Below are 19,673 nucleotides of genomic sequence, written 5' to 3' on the forward strand. Positions count from 1 at the left end.
AAAACTATTGTGTTTAATATTATGTGACCACAAATAATTATGTGACCACAAACTATTGTGTTTAATATTATGTGAATTTAAATTATGTGACCACAAATAATTATTTAAACAGATGCGATTTAAACTAATAAGGATAGAAAGTAGCCACACAATAATTAACTATAGTAAAGATAAAAGGTAGCCAAAATTACACTCTCACATTTTCATTTGAAAATTCAAATAATTTCGAATATTAATTATATATACGCACTACACGGGCATACCCGCCTATCAAACTATTGTGTTTAATATTTATGCCCTTAACATTTCATCCCCAAATAGTATAATTATACCATAGTTATTGCCTACAACTTATGGTGCTCATTAATCACAATTATTTTTAAGCGTTTATTAAATAAAAATGGATAATTATGATTAGCTATGTCCACACAAGTAGTTTGATTTCAATCCCCATAATGATTTTCCACCAAAATATTGATAAATTATGAAGATTTTGCATATGCATTAATGGCTCACAAAGAACATCATCTTAGATTCTCAAGAAACATATACTAGTTCTATTTTTTGCATCAAAACTATTAGTAAACACTAAACTATTGTTCAAATACAAGTAAAAAAACCATTTCTTGGAAAACATTGGTACAAATGTTGAGTAATGAGATGGTTTATTCATTCATCATCTCTTTTGGAAATTGAGTGTTTTGAGACAATAAAGCATACATGAAGGAAAAGAAGAGTGTGAAACCAACCAACACCAAACCAACTTCTCCCATGAAGTCCAGCTTGTATCCAAAATGCTCTTCAACATAGATCCTTACACTTGTTTTAAGGGCCGTCGCCTCCTCTCTTATCTCTTCCTCCACGTCCCCATACTGATACACGATCAGCCCGTACACTGTCCACGCCATCGGACAAATCCAGCAGTACCAAATCCACCATGTTGGAATGTTCTGCCATTTACCAAAAAAAATTTTATCTTGTTGTCAAGTTGTGCTATTAGAGGATTAGTTTAGTTTTGAAAGACGTTGTACTTACTGGTCCGGGTATGAAGAAGCCGGAGAAGAGGTTGAAAACGTAGTAGAAGGCGTTGGAAAAGACAGCAGCCAGGTGAAGGTTTGGTGTGGCGGAGACAGTCATCATCCCGTAGTATGTGAAATAGAGAAAGGAGAAGAAGTTGACGAAGAAGAACCAGGGGAACTTGGTAGGCTCCCACTCGAATCTCACCATGGTGTATACTATCAATGTGTAGTATGTGGTTTGCACAAACACATAGGGTATCTCTGTGATCACCTGTGGTTTGTTGATTAACGCGTGTTAGATTAGCATAACGCGTTGTTTTAAGGCCTAAAATGAAATGTCATTAAACTTGACCTGTGCCATTGCATAAGGTAGGACAGAGTACATCCCTGCAGCTTTGTCCCTGTAGAAAACTGTCCTCTCGATGGTGATTGCTGGCTGAACCGTAGCACAGTTGTTTATCCCGAGAAACATCGCTGCTGCATACATGGCTCCTATAACTGTTGTGAGATCATTGATGTTTTCTCTGAGAAAATGAGACAGATGTGTCATGCTTGAGTATTTTCAAAGTTGTTGGATTCGGAATCGAACCTCTTTGTTCCTACTCTCCAGAATATCGATCTGATTAGTAATGCAGCAGCGAGTGTGAAGAAAAATCTTGAAAGATTGTAGTCAGGATTTCACCAGTAAGTCAATTTTAGCTTCCAGAGGATTAGTTTGAACTGGCTTAGTGTTGATTGTGAATATTGTGAAGGAAAGTGTAAATCTTTTGAATTTTGAGGTGGAGATTTTAAATCTTGAACTAAGGCCTTGTTTTGTCTGTGACAAAAAAACAGATAATAGTTACTTAGTTAGTATGTTTTGTGACATTATGTGAAATAAAATTATTGGACTTACTGATATAAAGATGTTGATTTGTAGTAGTCTCCAAAATCAATACCAAGCCTCGTTTCTATTGCATCTGAGCTCACTTCAATCATCCACGCTGCTGGATTACGTTACTCCTCGATTTTGGGAACTCCGGGCACTGCCTGCATTAGGTAGAGTTCTTGGTATAGTATAGCAAGATAAGGTGTTGTGCCAGTTTATGTACCTCGAAGTAATCTACGACATTTCGTGATTGTAGGCCCAGGGGTCCTGCGTAGATGACTCGTCCGCCTCTTTTCATGAGAAGCAACTGATGGATTTGGCATAGGTGTTAGAACTTAGACCAGATGAAAAAGTTATTTCTTTGATGTGTAAATAAATCAAATAAAGTTAATATAACATACAAGCGATACTCAGGTATACCCGAGGCATACCCAAGGGATTATACCAAGCCAATATACAGCACTTCCTTATATTGAAGGTTTGATTATGTTTGATGTTTATTGTTTACCTCATCGAAGGCTTCGAACAGGTCGATCCCGGGCTGGTGTATCGTGCAGACAACAGTCCTTCCCGTGTCAACGGTGTTCCTCACAGTTCTCATGAAAATGGCTGCTGCTCTTGCTTCCAAACCAGAAGTTGGCTCATCCATCAATATGATGGAGGGATTGGCCACGAGCTCAACTGCTATAGTGAGCCTCTTTCTCTGCTCAGTCGACAGTCCAGTTACACCGGGGATCCCTACTATCGCGTCCTTGAGGTTATCCAGCTCGACTAGACGCGTGACTTCGCTCACAAGGATCTGTCATTACAAGAAAAGATAGCATCAGCATGACTTTCCTTTTCTTTCTTTCCTAAATGAAATGTGGAAGGAGACGTCGCTCTTGCCATTTTCTTGTCGTCCCCAACGTCTCGAGAGAGCCTAAGGAAAGCAGAATATATCAAGGACTCATGGACGGTTACTTGAGGCGAATGGATATCATTCTGTTCACAGTATCCCGAAATTCTTGCAAAAGTTTCTTGCTTCTTTGGGAAACCAGATATTCTAATGTCACCATCAATATAGCCGCGGGTCTTTCTCCCGGAAAGAACATCCATAAGCGTAGTTTTTCCTGCTCCGCTCACGCCCATCAGTGCTGTCAAAACACCGGGCCTAAAGGAGCCGGTTAGTTTATGCCTTTATCAACTATGAAGTTCGAAGAAGGATAGGGACGAGGCTTCTCACCGGTGGCATATCCACGTAGTAGTTCACATCTTCAAACGACATGGCCAAAGGCGTGAAGGGCAGAACCATCCCCCTCTTATCTGCATCTGTTGTTGAACTTGATTGGAATAATTCCTCTGTTTTTGCCTGCTCTTGAGATATTATACCTTGTGGCTTCTCGAAAGCTACCATAGTTCGAAAAACGTAGAAGTGAGCTAGCAAAAAAGGATAGGGATTCTTCAACAGAAGCTGTAGGACTTACGGTTTAGGTACATGAGAGCAATCACAAATAATATGTTGAAGATGGTTGTGATTCCCAAGAGAGCACTTATGCCTATCCAGTACCACTTCTCGTCTTGAAAAACATCGAACTGCTTCAAAACCGACACTCCCAATCGCGTGACATTGTCTGAGGCCTGCCATAAAACCATGATTTTTATGAGTTAGGGTCATAACCAATATTCATACTTGTGTGGGAACACTCACCAGCTTGTCCATTGATAAAGCTAATTTCATGCATCGGTTATGTGATGAAAAATCACTATTCACTGGGTCTAACACATTGTTTAAGCCAGGTGTGTGAAGGAATTCGCCAGGTCCAGGAAGAACTGAAGACAGTGGACCAGCGAAGGAAGGAGGCGAAAGTGAGCAGAATCAAAGAAGAAAATGGCTAGACGAAGAGAGTCCGAAGCTGAGAGCAAAGAAGACTATCCACACAAAAGAGCCCCTGCTGGACCCACTTCCACGCCTATATAAGGAGGAGCATGCAACACACAATATATACATGATTTAGCTCTCAGCTCACACACACACACTCACACACTTGGGAAAAATGGGAATTCTGGGGTAGCGTAGTGGTTTCATCTTTAGGAAATTCTGTGCAACACAGTCCTCAAGTAGGGCGAAGATACAATCGTTTACGTTTCAGCACTTGTGTTTTGATTTCTGTCGAACTTCGCTGTTCGAAGTCGATTTGCTCGTTGCTACTTACCGTTTATCTATGAATTTTATTTTACGTCATGATGGTGTTGATTCTGTGTTGATTTATGTTGATTTTATGTTTTGAGGAGTTTTGTTTCGGAGGTTGATTGTTATTCTCTGTTTTGGATGTTTTGTGTACTTGATCTGGGAAATATGAGTTGATCTGTGGTTGTTGTTGTTGATCTGTGGTGAATCGGCGAATCTGTAGTTATGGAGATGATTTTGATCGGAGTTTGTCTCGGATGCTTGGATCCGGAGTGGATTTAGCATCCGAAGTGTGGATCTGAACAGGGAAACTGAGTTGTGCATGGATTTTGAATTCCTGCTTTCGTTTTTGCTTTACTCCATCCAGGAGATAGAGATCTGAGTTTTTGTTGGGTTCTCGGCGTTTTTCTAACGTCCGATTTGTTGGTCGCCGTTGAGTTGCTAGCGTTGTTCTGTTTTCATCATGTTTCAGTTAAATTCCGATGATGCTCTGCGTTTTGTAGGTAGTTAGGCTTAGGATTGGTTATTTTGCAGCTTTTTGGTAGTACACTTCTATTTCAGGAAAATGGTCCCCACTGCATGCATCGAGTTTGTCTAGCTAGATTAGGTAGTGATATTACTAGATCTAGGAAGTTTGTTTGAGATAGTGATGATATGATGTCAATTTGTGTTACGTGTTTGTTTTCTGTTTCCTAGATCTAGGTATAGTTAAATTTCTTTTCCTTGTCTAGTATAAGTTCCTCAACCTCAAGTTGTGTGGTAGCAGCCATACCACCCAAAAGCCCTTTAAATGCATGATTTTGCATCTGTCCTCATGGGATCGATCCCTACTTCCCTATACTAATTCTAGTATACGCGGGTTGAGGGTTTTGAAGTGATATTCTGTGTGTCCAACGACCGAGATCTTTCAGCGTTCCGTGAGTTCCTAGACCTTATGATCTAGTGGATTCTCTGGACCCAGGAAGCTTAATATCCCTTATTGTGCACGCAGTAAAAATATCTCATTATCAAATGGCGTCGTTGCTAGGGATGGATGGCGTTTGTTTTAATTGTGTTTAGATGGTTTTTGGTGTATATAGTTTAATTTCTTTCTGTTTCATTGTTGTTGTTTCCAGTTTATGAATGCGGGCTCCCATTTCGGAAGTTGGGCTAGTTCATCTGGGTCAGGAAACGCCCGATACAAGTGGCAGGTCAAGGAGTCTACGTCCACTCTCACCACCAGATCAGGGCTAAGGACAGTAGATCCATTCCCATTCGAATCAGAAAATGAGAAGGAGTGGAACTCATCGGGAGGAGAGGATCCGAAGTCGTCTACAGAAACAGAGCATTCCGAGACCGAGGGAGAGGAAGACGTAGATATGGCACACTTGGAAGATCCCGATCCAGAGATAGGTTCACTCACCGCGCATCTGGACGGTGAGCCCGCCCATCCTATAGTCTCGAACCAGCGCCAGAGGTCTATTGATATCAAGACAAATGTGCTAGGAGTTTTATCCACATTCTCTGGACGAAGGAATGAATGTCCTTACGAATTCCTAAACGAGTTTAGTAAGTTGTGCAGTATCCAAAAGCGACCCAACGAGGCGACTGAGGAGGACTACCGTTTGTGTGCAGTCCCGTTTGCCCTTAAGGGGGAGGCTAATACTTGGTTGTTGAGGCTCCCATCAGACTCGATCAACACATGGAAGGATTTCAAGCTGGAATTCTTGGATTATTTTTTCCCGTCCAACAAGACGAACGCTCTGAAGAAGGAGATCTAGGAGTGCAAGCAAGAGTATGATGAGTCTCTGAGCTCTTACTGGTCCCGGTTCAAGGGACTGTTGAATGCTTGTCCGAACCACAGGATGATCGAGGCAGAGACTTACTATCTGTTTTACGAAGGTGCAAACCCTGAATCAAAGGATTTGATGAATTCCTCGAGCGGGGGAAATTTTACCAAGAATAAAACAAGTGAAGCCAGAGAAACTTTAGGGAGATTGATCGAGGCGAAGAAGGCTTATGATAACCCACGGAGCATTATGAGAAAGGGATCGGCCAATGCAGTGACAGAGCAAGATGATAAGAAAGTGGAGGTCAGGATAGATAAGTTGGAGAAAACACTTTTAAATGCAATTGAGAAGTGCAACCCTCATGCCCCACAAGAAAATGAGAAACCCCCTGGTCCAGAGGAAAGACAACTTCAACCTTATTACGGTCAACCCTGTGAAGGAGAGTACCAAGCCCAGGTGAATTCGATGGGGAGCTGGAATCCAGATGGAAGTTGGAATCAAGGAAGGCAAAAGGAGGCCCCATGGAGAACTCACCCTAATTTTAGATGGACTGACAATGATCCAAGTCAACCGCCTCCATTGCAGATCACAAATTATGCACAACCCCCAGAGAGGCAGTCCAACTGGTCAGGGAGAAATCAGGAGGGGCGGCAGCAATTGGGATACAGGGCTCAGGATCATACTAATTAGGGAAGCAGAAATCAGAACAATCCAGGGAGCTCCTATGTGCCACCACACCAGAGGAATAACCAAGGAAATTACCAAAGTTCCCAACCTAACAATCAAGGGAATCAAGGATCTGGCAACCAGTACAATAACCACCAAGGGAATCAAGGAAATTCTCGGCAGAACCAGGGACAGAACCAAGGTCAAAGGTTGAATTCGAATCAATTCAACTCCAGACAACAAAGGAGTTTGGATGACATGGTCCATGACCTAGTGAATTCGCAGCAGTTCATGCAGAATAATCTGCATTCCAACAATGACGTGGTGCACAAACTGCAAGACGCCCAATTGGAGCACAAAGTAGTCATGGACATGATGGCAAAGCAGTAGTCTCAGATTGCAGTTTCTTTGAAGGAGATGCGGGGAAATGAAGGAAAACTTCATGCCACCGTCAAGCCACCTGACCGAGCAAACATTAGTCAGATCACCTTGAGATCCAGGCGGGGCTATGAAGGGCTGACGCTGGAGATCGAGGAAGACGCACCCGCACAGGCAAGTAAGGGGAAGGAGATCCAAGTGTTTTACAAGGACAACCCTAGACCCAGAGAAGTTCATACTTAGGATGACCTCCAGAAGGGAGATTTAGAGGGATCTTTACCTCGAGCAGCTGATCCATTTTTCCTAGATTCAGAGCCTGAGTTAGAAAGTAAGGGAGTGAGTAGGGAAACTGGCGAAACCCCAGCTGGGAGTTCCACAAATGCGGTGAAGCAAGCGAAGCCGTTTAGCCAAGAAAAAGAAGGATGATACAGATGACCTCATGGAAATTTTTAGGAAGCTGGAAATCAACCTGCCTTTCTTGCAAGCCCTGAAGATGCCTACCTTTAGCAAGTTTATCAAGGAATTCATAGCTGGGAAGACAAAGTCGGACGGAAAGATTGTGATCGGAGAAAATATATCTGTTGTGATACAAAAGAGAAGGATGCCTTCAAAATGCAAAGACCCAGGTATGTTCACATTACCCATTTCTCTAGGGGACATTAGAGTCGAGCATGCCATGTGTGATCTAGGGGCGTCTATAAATGTTTTACCACTTTCAATCTACAAGAAACTGACAGGAGTTAGAATGGTCGCTACCAAGGTGGTAATCCAGTTAGCGGATAGGATTTGCATTTGTCCTGAAGGTGTGTTAGAAAATGTCATAGTTAAAGTGCATGATTTTCTATATCCTGCTGATTTCTATGTTATCAAAATGAATGATAATGAGTCTGCTGAGTCTAGTGGCGTGCTCTTAGGGAGACCGTTCTTACGCACCGCTATGACCATTATCGATGTCTTTGATGGAACGATTTGCCTGGACTATAATGGGGAAAAATATACATTTAGCATAGATGAGGGAATGAAAAGGCCATTAGATGTTGAAAATTTGTATGCTATAGATGTTATTAACCCCCTGGTCCAAGAATATCTTGAGAATGAATTGATACATGAACAAATTGACAACTCGGAGTTGAGCCATTTAATCGACTGAGAAGTTGTAGGGTGGTGTGCAACAATGAACACAATAGAATTGACAGATGAGGAACTAGCAAAAGCCATCATGGAGTTTTGTGAAAATCCCAAGTCAGCTAGATCAAGGGGATCAGCCCATGTGGCCGGTTTAGAAAATTCTCCTGGGACTGGGAAGGAGACATTACCTGATCTTGCAGAAAAAAATCCCTTGCCCCAGGAGACGAATGACACCAAGAAGGAACTGAAGACACTCCCACCAGGTCTTAAGTATGCTTACTTGGAAGAGAATGAGACATTCCCAGTGATAGTCAACAGTAACCTGACCGAGGAGCAAGAGAATGAATTATTGGAAGTAATCAAGCGGAACAAGAAGGCAATAGAATGGACCCTCTCCGATTTAGTGGGAATCAACCCTAATCTCTGCATGCATCACATCCGGTTAGAGGAGGGTGTGAAGGCTCACCGAGACGCACAACGGAAGCTGAATTCGAACATGCGGGAGGAAGTTCTGAAGGAGGTGTTGAAATTGCTATCTCTAGGGATCATCTACTCCATCTCGAATAGTGAGTGGGTCAGTCCTGTCCATATGGTGCCCAAAAAGTCAGGAATACAGGTTGTCAAGAATGAAAAGAACGAATTGGTGCCCACTAGGCTGGTGACTGGGTGGAGGATGTGCATTGACTATAGGAAGCTGAATGAAGCCACAAAGAAGGATCATTTCCCTTTACCCTTCATTGTCCAGATGTTAGAAAGGTTAGCTGGCAAACAATATTTTTGTTTCCTTGACGGATACAGCGGTTATTTCCAGATTTACGTAGACCCAGAGGATCAGTGGAAGACCACATTCACGTGCCCTTTCGGTACGTATACATACCGAAGGATGCCGTTTGGGTTGTGTAACGCACCAGGAACGTTCCAGCGGTGTATGATGAGTATCTTTTCGGATTTGCTTGAGGTATGCATTGAGATATTCATGGATGATTTTACCGTATATGGGAATTCATTCGGCACTTGTTTGGCCAGCCTTGACCTAGTATTGAAAAGATGCTAGGAGAAGCACCTGGTCCTGAATTTCGAAAAATGCCACTTCATGGTGACTGAAGGTATTGCCCTGGGTCACGTGGTCTCTGAAAGAGAGATACAGGTGGACAAGGCAAAGGTGGATGTGATATCAAAGTTACCTTACCCCACAAACCAAAAAGAAGTTAGAGGCTTCCTGGGTCACGCGGGATTTTATAGGAGGTTTATTAGGGATTTCGCGAAAATCGCGCAACCGCTCACCTATCTGTTGCACAATGATGTGGAATTCGTCTTTGATGAGGGATGCAAGCAGGCTTTTCAATTACTCAAGGACAAACTCGTGTCAGCACCAATAATCAGGGCGCTAGACTGGAATCACCCTTTTGAGATAATGTGCGACGCTAGTGACTTTGCTGTAGGAGTTGTCCTAGGTCAAAAGATAGATGGGAAAAGCTATGTGATCTTCTATGCATCCAAGACTCTAAATCAAGCTCAGAAGAACTATGATACCACGGAGAAAGAAATGTTGGTTGTCGTGTACTCATTCGAGAAGTTCCGACCCTATTTGCTTGGGTCGAGGGTTATTGTTTTCACAGATCACGCAGCGATAAAGTACTTACTGGCAAAGAAGGAGTCTAAGCCAAGGTTAATCCGTTGGGTGTTGCTTTTGCAAGAGTTTGATTGGGAAGTGAGAGACAAAAAAGGAACAGAGAATAGAGTAGCCGATCACTTGAGAAGAATTTTTCAAGGGGAAACGGAAGAGGCCATACCCGATGCTTTTCCTGAAGAGCATTTGGATTATCTAGGGGAATTCCCTAGACCGATCAGTTGGGAGGCAGTTTTGGCATTAACCAGTCTAGGAGATTCCGACAAGGGGAAGCGAACACTAAACGCAGAACCATGGTTCGCTGATTTGGCAAACTACTTTGTCACGGGAGAGGTGCCAAGTTCAGAAGAAATTTCCCAGGCCCAGAAGATGAAAATTAAAAGTGAAGCCAAATATTACTTTTGGGATGATCCTTACTTATGGAAGATGTGCTCAGATCAAGTGATCAGACGCTGCATTCCCGAATGGGAACAAAGAGATGTGCTGAATCATTGCCACACCTTGGCGTGTGGAGGTCACTTTGGACCTAGGAAAACAGCGAGGAAAGGTGCCAACAGACAGGGGGAATTTCAAGGAGGAATGAGATGCCCCAGGTCCCGGTGATTGTCTGCGAAATCTTCGACGTTTGGGGGATGGACTTCATGAGACCGTTTCCATCATCCTATGGGAACACATATATATTGGTCGCAGTGGACTATGTGTCTAAATGGATAGAAGCCAAGGTCACCACGACATGTGAATCGAAGGAGGTAGAAAAGTTTCTGAAGGCCAATATCTTCAACAGATACGGAGTTCCTCAAGCCATCGTCTCAGACCAGGGAACACATTTTTGTAATCGCACCATCGAGGCTCTGATGAGGAAATATGGTGTGCACCATAGGGTATCTACCCCCTACCACCCTCAGTCTAACGGCCAAGCAGAAATTTCTAATCGAGAGATCAAGGAAATACTGGAGAAGACAGTCAATCCCTCGAGGAAAGACTGGAGTAAGAGGCTCGGTGATGCATTATGGGCCTACATAACTGCTTTCAAGACTCCTATCGGAATGTCGCCTTATAGGCTGGTGTTTGGCAGAATGTGCCACCTGCCTGTGGGTATAGAGCACAAGGCGTACTGGGCAGTCAAAGAGATGAGTATGAAGCCTTCGGCTTGTGAAGAGGAAAGGAAGTTACAGTTACAAGAGCTGGAGGAACTAAGGCTGGAGTCTTATGAGTCTGCTATGTGGTATAAGGAAAGGACAAAGTTATGGCATGACAAGAATCTCCGAGTCAAGTAACTCCATGGGGGACAGAAGGTGCTCCTTTTCCAATCCCGGCTCAAGCTTATGCCAGGAAAGTTTAAGTCTAAGGGATCGGTCCATACACCATTGTCGGCCTCCGCGTGAATGGAGCTGTAGAAATCCAGGGAAGTGCCTCTAAATCTATCCCTTTCCTTGTTAATGGTCATAGAGTAAAGGTCTATAGGGATAATTCTGAGTTGTGTGTAGTGGAGGAAGTGCCACTACGTGCACTCCCTATTATCACCTAGTCAAACGAAGAAGTATTCTCGATGAACTCCTGGGTCAGGTAAATTGGTTTACGTTTTTAATATATACACTGAACCAGGGGATCTCGGGAATACTCAAACGGATTGTGTAAATAGTTTAATTGCGTTGTGAAAATAAGTAAAAATCCAAAAAAAAAAGAGAGAAAATCTAAATCTTCCAAAAATATTTTCGAAGCACCAGACTCCGTGGAGTCTGGCGTTTTCATTTTTTTTAATAAAGTCGTGGTATGGGAAATTAGCTAGGGGAAGGAAGTTTAGAGAAGGAATTTTAGGGGAGGGATGGAGATAATTTGAATTTCAAATTGGCCGATATTTATGGGAGGTGTACGGTTGCTTACATCACGCCTGCAACCGCACCATCTTTTCACCAAAAAGGCTAACCGCCAGTTTCTCTCTCCAATAATCTCAAACGACAAACGCCGATTCTCTCCATTCTCTCTACTTTGTTTCTCTCTCAAGAATTGCAAACCCTAACCCGATTTCTACCAAGTTACCTTTTGATTTCGGATTACAGTGATGGATCCAACTCACACCACAGGGAGTTCACGGCCGGAGGCGTCAGCCACGGGATCGGAAACCGTCCAGAACCCATACGACGCGGTTCTTCTGGCGGAGTTGACGCAAAAATTGGGAAGCGTCGAGAAAGCAAAGGAGGTCTACGCCCTATTCTCGGCTAGCATGATGACATCCGCGGCTGCCGCACCACCGCCGACGATCCCTGTTGATTCGACAGCTCAAACCGCAGTTCCCCACGATGAGAGGCCTCAAGCTTCAACCAGAGTACCGGACTCTGGTCTTCAACAGGCGGAAACCGCTCCAAGCACAAATCCACTGGAGGCGGACAAGAAGGAGGCGACGGGGGAACTGGCGGCAGATGGTGGGCTGAATGATGGTGATGAGAAGGTGGAGTCCGAGGGACGAGGAAGTGAAAACCCTAACTCTGAGGGTGAGACAAAAGGGGGAAACCCCTGTTCGTGAGGAAGTTGTTGAGGGGGAAACCCCTATTCTGGAAGAGTTTACCGAGGGGGAAACCCATGTGTCAGAGTAAGTTATCGAGGGGGAAACCCCAATGGAGACCGGGGATGAGACCCCGAAGGATTTTAGGGGAAGAACCCCTGAACCAATGGAGGAGGGGGCAACCCCGAGCGATGTTAGGGGGAAACCCCTGTCTATATTGAGGGGGGGACCCAAATGGTGGACAATATGGGGGAAACCCCGAAGGAGCCTTTGGGCGAGGCGAACCCTGATGAATCTGGAGTACTAGAGCCCGTCGAAGAAGGGCAACATCTGATTGTGGATCTAATGGATGACCAGGAAGAAGACGAACCAAGGGTGGACGAAAGAGTAGAGAAGCAAAGGGCCAGGAGGAGTCTACTAGACGAGGTGGACGACTTGGTCTATTATGAAAAGGAGGAGTTCCCTGCACTCCCTCCGTCAAGGAGGTTGAGGAGCCACTTTCCCCACTGACCGAAGTTTCCTCCACCGAGGAACGAGCCGAGCCTACTCCTGGGTCCGATTCCGAACCCGGAGAATCTGATGAGGAGTTTAACTATGAGCGCCCGGAGATTTGGATAACTAGGGAATTGCTGGAGTCAATGAGACGCTTTGATGATCAGAAAAGGGCCGCAACATACAAGGAGAGATGCAGCGCAGGGAAGATGGCAAAATCAGGCAAGCAGTACATTCCCGAGGAGCTTAAGATGATTGAATGCGATGAGAAGTTCCGCGCGTGTATCTACGCGATCGGATTTGAGTGGTTATTGAAGCACAGCCAGGCAAAGGTGCCGGTGGACTTAGCTCGAGAGTTTTTCTCAACGTTCCGACTCAAGAACACTTCTGACCTCGACGCGGACTCCATCACATTCAGGCTTTTTAACGAAGAACATGAGATGAGCATCAGAGAGTGGTCCTTGAGGATGGGGTTGTTTTCCAGGGCTGACGATGACGAAGGCATCTGGAATGAGAGGATGGTCGGCGTACCAAGGAACACACCAGGGTTTAAAGTACAGGCAGCATGGGAGCTGGTCACCCACTCTAATGTGGGGGCGTTCAAATCCAGCTACTCCAAAGCCTCCCACATTGAAGACCGCATCCTCCGATTCGCCTAGACATTTATTAGCTACAATCTGATGGGAACGGCGAACTCAGCTCTGACAACCACTGACCTCTACTTCACCTGGTGTATGGCGAAAGGTGTGAAGGTACATCTCGGCTACTGGTTGGCCCAAGCCTGCCATCAAATGACAAGCAATCCCGCGCGACATATGTACACATGCCATCTCCTCGGCACTTATCTCCAACGGAACATCAACATGAAAATAGCCAAGACCGCTCCTCTAGTCGTGATGTGTGAGCCCCCAGAGACCTTCAGCGTTGAATATTTCTTCAACAAAGGGCTGCTCCAGGCACACGGCAAGGAAACCTTCTTCTACGAGGTGGGAGATAAGGTGAAGACGGAGTCGGAGGCTGTGGAGGCTGTGCCCAGTGAGGAGGTTGAGGAGTTGAAGAATGAAGTGCAAATGATGAGGAAGGAGATGATGAAGGAACTCGGTGGAATGCGGAAAGAATTGAGCGGGGCCCGGGAAGAGATAAAGGCGCTGCGGGGAAACATTGCAGACTTGGTAATGAAGTCCTCCAAGCAGAGTGAACGGATAGCAGAAGCCATGGAGTTGATGATGAAACTGTCAAAATGGGTGGAGAAGACACTCTCCCTGACCCAGCAGAAGGTGCTTCCTGGATCCAGCAGTGAGGTCAAGCAGCCCGGCCCGGGCAGTTCCTCCATCCAGCGACCCCCACACCCGCTCAAGCCAGTGGTCACCCCATCCGCATCCAAGCTAGTGTTAATCCCATCCAAGTCAAAGTCCCTGACGTTAAAAAAACTAGTGTTCGATCAGCAAGAGAAGGAGGAAGAAGAGCCGGAGCTGCCAGCGAAGAAGAAGGTGAAGATGACCCGACCTGGAATCCCACCCCAGTCTGGCTCTCGAGGGGGCCAGACCCAGAAATGAATTGCCCCCCATGACCAAGTAACTTTTATTTTCTGTATTAGCGTAATTTTTGTTTTTTTATGTCTTTGTTATTGTCTGTATCTCTGTTGATAATTGTTATATGTGTTTACCTTCTCCCACTTAGCCCAATGCTTGGTCTAAGTGTGAGAAGTTTGTGTTTTCTTTTAATGTTGTCTTCTCCCACTTAGCCCGATGCTCGGTCTAAGTGTGAGAAGTTTGTATTTTCTGTTTTAATGTTGTTTTCTCCCACTTAGCCCGATGCTCGGTCTAAGTGTGAGAAGTTTTATTTGGTTATATTGTTCGTTGTATGTTTGATTGACTGCCCCGTTTCCCCCCTTCACGACGATGGCTTGGGGACAAGCTTGAGTGAAGTGGGAGGGGGAGGGGAGTCAATGCTTGTATGTGTTTAAAATGTTAAGAGTCGTTAAGTCAAGGTTTTGTTTGTGTCGCATGAGCTGGTGAATATAATACGGGTTGATCTCCTTAGTGAGAGCAATTGAAGACATGATGTATTTCAACTTAGAAGTCTTTTCCTTTAATAAGCCAAGGTCAGTCTAGATGAAGTAAGAACGATAGAAGATGTCTTAGCTGACTTAGTTGTGAAGCCCCACTATAAGAGCGAGTTATAAGCCTAAAACAATTTTGAGCTAACATATGTAAAATGGGGCCGTCACTGAATGCTTAGGGAGAAGAATCCTGAAGGAGAAAAAAATAGGGGGAAATTGGGTTATGAAGGTATAAGCTGGATGAAGTCCAGGTAAAGGAGTTACTGGACGAAGTCCAGGGGAAAAAAAAAATAGAGAGAAAAAATGGAGGAATAAGCTGGACGAAGTCCAGAGGGAAATAAAAAATAAAAAAAAAGATAAGCTGGACGAAGTCCAGGGGAAATATGTCTAAGGGCAGGAAGCAATAGTAACCTGACCCAGGAATAAAAGGGGGAACGAAGTATAAAAAGGAGAAAACTCTCATAACCCGACGCTTCAGTGGTATGGCAATAACTTATGAGAGATTCGGTCCTAACTTCCCTGTGAGGAATGAGTGATCGAGTGAATCCAACAATTTGGGAAGTAAAAGGCTATCTTGACGAACTGACAGATTGATTAGGTGGAAGAAGGGAAGAGGCCAATTTGGAAAAGTGCAGCCTGTTGGATTGACCTTAATCTTGTGGGGACAGTTGCCTAAAAGTTGAAGCTAGTTCATGCATACGTGCTTATGTGTTTTTCTTTTAAGTGTTTTGTCATTTTGTATGTCAGTTTGTGTCTAGGTCTAGGAGTCTGTGTTAAGTTAGAGTCTAGAGAGTCGGTCAGGGGATAGCCATGCGTTGAAATTCGCCTTATTTCTTTTTTCTTGTCTTTATACTTGAGGACAAGTATGGTTTAAGTGTGAGCAGTTTGATAATGCTAATTTCATGCATCGGTTATGTGATGAAAAATCACCATTTACTGGGTCTAACACATTGTTTAAGCCAGGTGTGTGAAGGAATTCGCCAGGTCCAGGAAGAACTGAAGGCAGTGGACCAGCGAAGGAAGGAGGCGAAAAGTGAGCAGAATCAAAGAAGAACATGGCTAGACGAAGGGAGTCCGAAGCTGAGAGCAAAGAAGACTATCCACACAAAAGAGCCCCTGCTGGACCCACTTCCACGCCTATATAAGGAGGAGCATGCAACACACAATATATACACGATTTAGCTCTCAGCTCACACACACACACACTCACACACTTGGGAAAAATGGGAATTCTGGGGTAGCATAGTGGTTTCATCTTTGGGAAATTCTGTGCAACACCGTCCTCAAGGAGGGCGAAGATACAATCGTTTACGTTTCAGCACTTGTGTTTTGATTTCTGTCGAACTTCGCTGTTCGAAGTCGATTTGCTCGTTGCTACTTACCGTCTATGAATGAATTTTATTTTACGTCATGATGGTGTTGATTCTGTGTTGATTTATGTTGATTTTATGTTTTGAGGAGTTTTGTTTCGGAGGTTGATTGTTATTCTCTGTTTTGGATGTTTTGTGTACTTGATCTGGGAAATATGAGTTGATCTGTGGTTGTTGTTGTTGATCTGTGGTGAATCGGCGAATCTGTAGTTATGGAGATGATTTTGATCGGAGTTTGTCTCGGATGCTTGGATCCGGAGTGGATTTAGCATCCGAAGTGTGGATCTGAACAGGGAAACTGAGTTGTGCATGGATTTTGAATTTCGGCTTTCGTTTTTGCTTTACTCCATCCAGGAGATAGAGATCTGAGTTTTTGTTGGGTTCTCGGCATTTTTCTAACGTCCGATTTGTTGGTCGCCGTTGAGTTGCTAGCGTTGTTATGTTTTCATCATGTTTCAGTTAAATTCCGATGATGCTCTGCGTTTTGTAGGTAGTTAGGCTTAGGGTTGGTTATTTTGCAGCTTTTTGGTAGTACACTTCTATTTCAGGAAAATGGTCTCCACTGCATGCATCGAGTCTGTCTAGCTAGATTAGGTAGTGATATTACTAGATCTAGGAAGTTTGTTTGAGATAGTGATGATATGATGACAATTTGTGTTACGTGTTTGTTTTCCATTTCCTAGATCTAGGTATAGTTAAATTTCTTTTCCTTGTCTAGTATAAGTTCCTCAACCTCAAGTTGCGTGGCAGAAGCCATACCACCCAAAAGCCCTTTAAATGCATGATTTTGCATCTGTCCTCGTGGGGTCGATCCCTACTTCCCTATACTAATTCTAGTATACGCGGGTTGAGGGTTTTGAAGTGATATTCTGTGTGTCCAACGACCGAGATCTTTCAGCATTCCGCGAGTTCCTAGACCTTATGATCTAGTGGATTCTCTGGACCCAGGAAGCTTGATATGCCTTATTGTGCACGCAGTAAAAATATCTCAGTATCATCCATCCATCTTGAGGCGAACATCTCGTTCACTGCAATGGAGTTGTACCCGTAGCTAAGAGGCGAAATCCAGTATCCCCATCTCCACCAGATTGGAATTTGATCTGCATGAAGATCCAAGTTTTGTCAATGTTGCTATGTTTTGCTTTAGTCCTTATGCTAGTTTTTAACCACTTGAACTGACCGAGAGGGACGATGAAGCCTCCCAAGAGGAACACGAGCAGAAGAGTAAGCGAGCCACCGGTTTTGGAGATGACCATCGTCCTGCATATCCCCGCAATGAGCCTAAACATCCCGGCAGCCGTTTGTTGGATACAAAACACCCACAGCAGCTGCTTCAAGAATCTGAGAAACAATGCTTATCATAACTTTCTCTTCAACATTTTTATCAAGAAGTGTGTATGTTTACCTGGATACTTGAGGGGCGAATCCAATTGTATAATAAGTCGTGGCCGTCCACACGAAAGATTCAAACAAGGATATCGGTAATCTCAGCAGAAGATGTGGTATGGCAAAGGCCCAAGTTGGATGAAACAGAAGGTCCCTTTGTTTGTAAAAGACAGGAAGTCTCTGTATAGCGAGTGAGAGTTCCACGTATCCGTTGAACGTGTTGATGATCATGCCAAACACGAGGGCTCCAATGTAGACTGCCCCATCTTCTTCGTTCCCAGTATGCATTCCAGTCCTCAAGAACACAGTTGATGCAATCAATGCCACAACAAAAATTTGGACAATCTTGCAAACATAGAAGGAAGATTTCCTCTTTATCAGAAGCTACTCCTTGGCAAAGTTCGCCGCGAGAAGCACTCTCTGAGGCACCACACTCTTATCATAAACTAGAGCTGATTTAGGACTCTGGCTTCTGTCAAAAGGGGTACACAGCTCTCGTTGAAGCCGGATGCCTACATGGAATTTCCTGAATCTCTCTGCGAATTCACTCACTGACACGTATCTGTATAACGTCGTTGTATCCACCCAATACTGCTCCTGATCCTTCTTTGATGTCACCTATCACAACAAATGCACATATATTAGTTTGATTTATGACAAAAGGTTACACCTTTATTCATTTGAGGGACTAATTATAATACCTCTTGGAGGAAATCAGCAACTCCCTTTCTTTGGGGACATTGGAATCCATTCACTTCGAAAAACTCAAGAACGTGCTGTATCGGGGCGTGGTAGACCGCGTGGCCCTCGGACAGGAGGATGATGTCATCAAAGAGGTTGAATGTCTCCGGATCTGGCTGAAGGAGGGACACCAGTATGGTGGCCTCAGTGTGGTGTGCTATCTGCTGCATACACTTCACCACCTGAAACGTAGTCGAGCTGTCTAGGCCGGTCGATATTTCATCCATGAACATCACTTTGGATGGCCCAACAATCATCTCCCCTATTAAAAAAACATGGTCAGAACAGAAGGAATGTAGCTTAGAATCCTCATTTCCTATGTTCATTCTTTGCCTAAATACCTGTTGTGAGGCGCTTCTTCTGGCCGCCTGAGATCCTCCGTAGCATCTGATCCCCAACGATGGTGTCCCGACACTCCTCAAATCCGAGTACCTGCCACCATAGGTGATGAAATGATAAACAAATGACAGTATGATCTTGAACATTACCTTGAGAACATAGTCAGTGATATCACTACTCCCATCTTCTCTTTCGCTTCTTGTGATCTTCTTCAAGAACTCTATATACAAAACTCAAAATAATCAACTTTCCATAAAAAGATAAAAATTAGTTAACTTGTTTCAAGACATACCATATCTTGATCCAACCCCTTGGCATTTTGCTGAGAAGTCTAGTGTCTCTCCCACAGTCATCTCGGCTACATGAATGTCGTTCTGGCTGACGTACGCTGCTGTCTTCTGTGAGACGAATTCGCACAACTTGTGCCCATTGTAGGTGATTGCACCATTTGCCTGTTCACAAGTTCAAGTAAGACTAGACTTCAAGTAAATGTGGATTTTTTACATGGTTAGACACAAACCTTCAAGCCGGAGCTTAGCCTGCCTGCAAGATCCAACAAAAGGGTTGTTTTTCCACACGAAGGTGGTCCTAATAGAAGAGTCATCCTACCACATCACCAAATGAAAGTCAGCAACATTTGAATTCAAACATGCTAAGTATATGAATGCAAATAGAATAAAACACACACATACACACACCTGGAGGGCTTAATGATGCCAGAAGTGTGTTTAAGTATGTGAAGCTTTGCTCTCTCAGCCAGCTTCACCCCAAAGCAACTCAAGGCTGCTTCTGCAATGTTACGAGCAGCGTTTGGCAACGTAGGGAGAGCTCTTTCTCCCACAAAGCAATCCGCCTCAACAGTTAAGTCCTCAAACCTCACTTCCACACCACCAAGTTCAGTACTCCCTTCTCTGCAAAGCATACAACCAAAAGAAAAAAGTAAAAATTCATTCATTTTTGAAAGAAAAAAAAAGTTGACAGAACCATTAACTAACTCACCTATCAACTCCACTTGTGATTTTCCACAACATCTTCTCATTATCTTCATCAGCATTGTTACTCGCCTCGTCTTGATCAGTCCTCGTGTGATTTTCCACCTCGTTCTTCATCTCCTTCGGCCCCGGTCCTCAACTAAAATCCAGCAACAAATGAATG

General features: G+C 44.1%; 1 pseudogene; it reads right to left on the reverse strand.

The window, feature by feature from the left end:
* Positions 1-676: 676 nt before the first annotated feature.
* On the reverse strand, positions 677-19,440 carry LOC148923486 (ABC transporter G family member 29-like; annotated as a pseudogene).
* Between the last annotated feature and the right edge of the window lie 233 nt (positions 19,441-19,673).

The sequence above is a fragment of the Salvia hispanica genome, chromosome 6, assembly GCF_029641045.1.
Source record: "Salvia hispanica isolate PSC_SH4W2 chromosome 6, Shi_PSC_v1, whole genome shotgun sequence".
Taxonomy (NCBI): Eukaryota; Viridiplantae; Streptophyta; class Magnoliopsida; order Lamiales; family Lamiaceae; genus Salvia; species Salvia hispanica.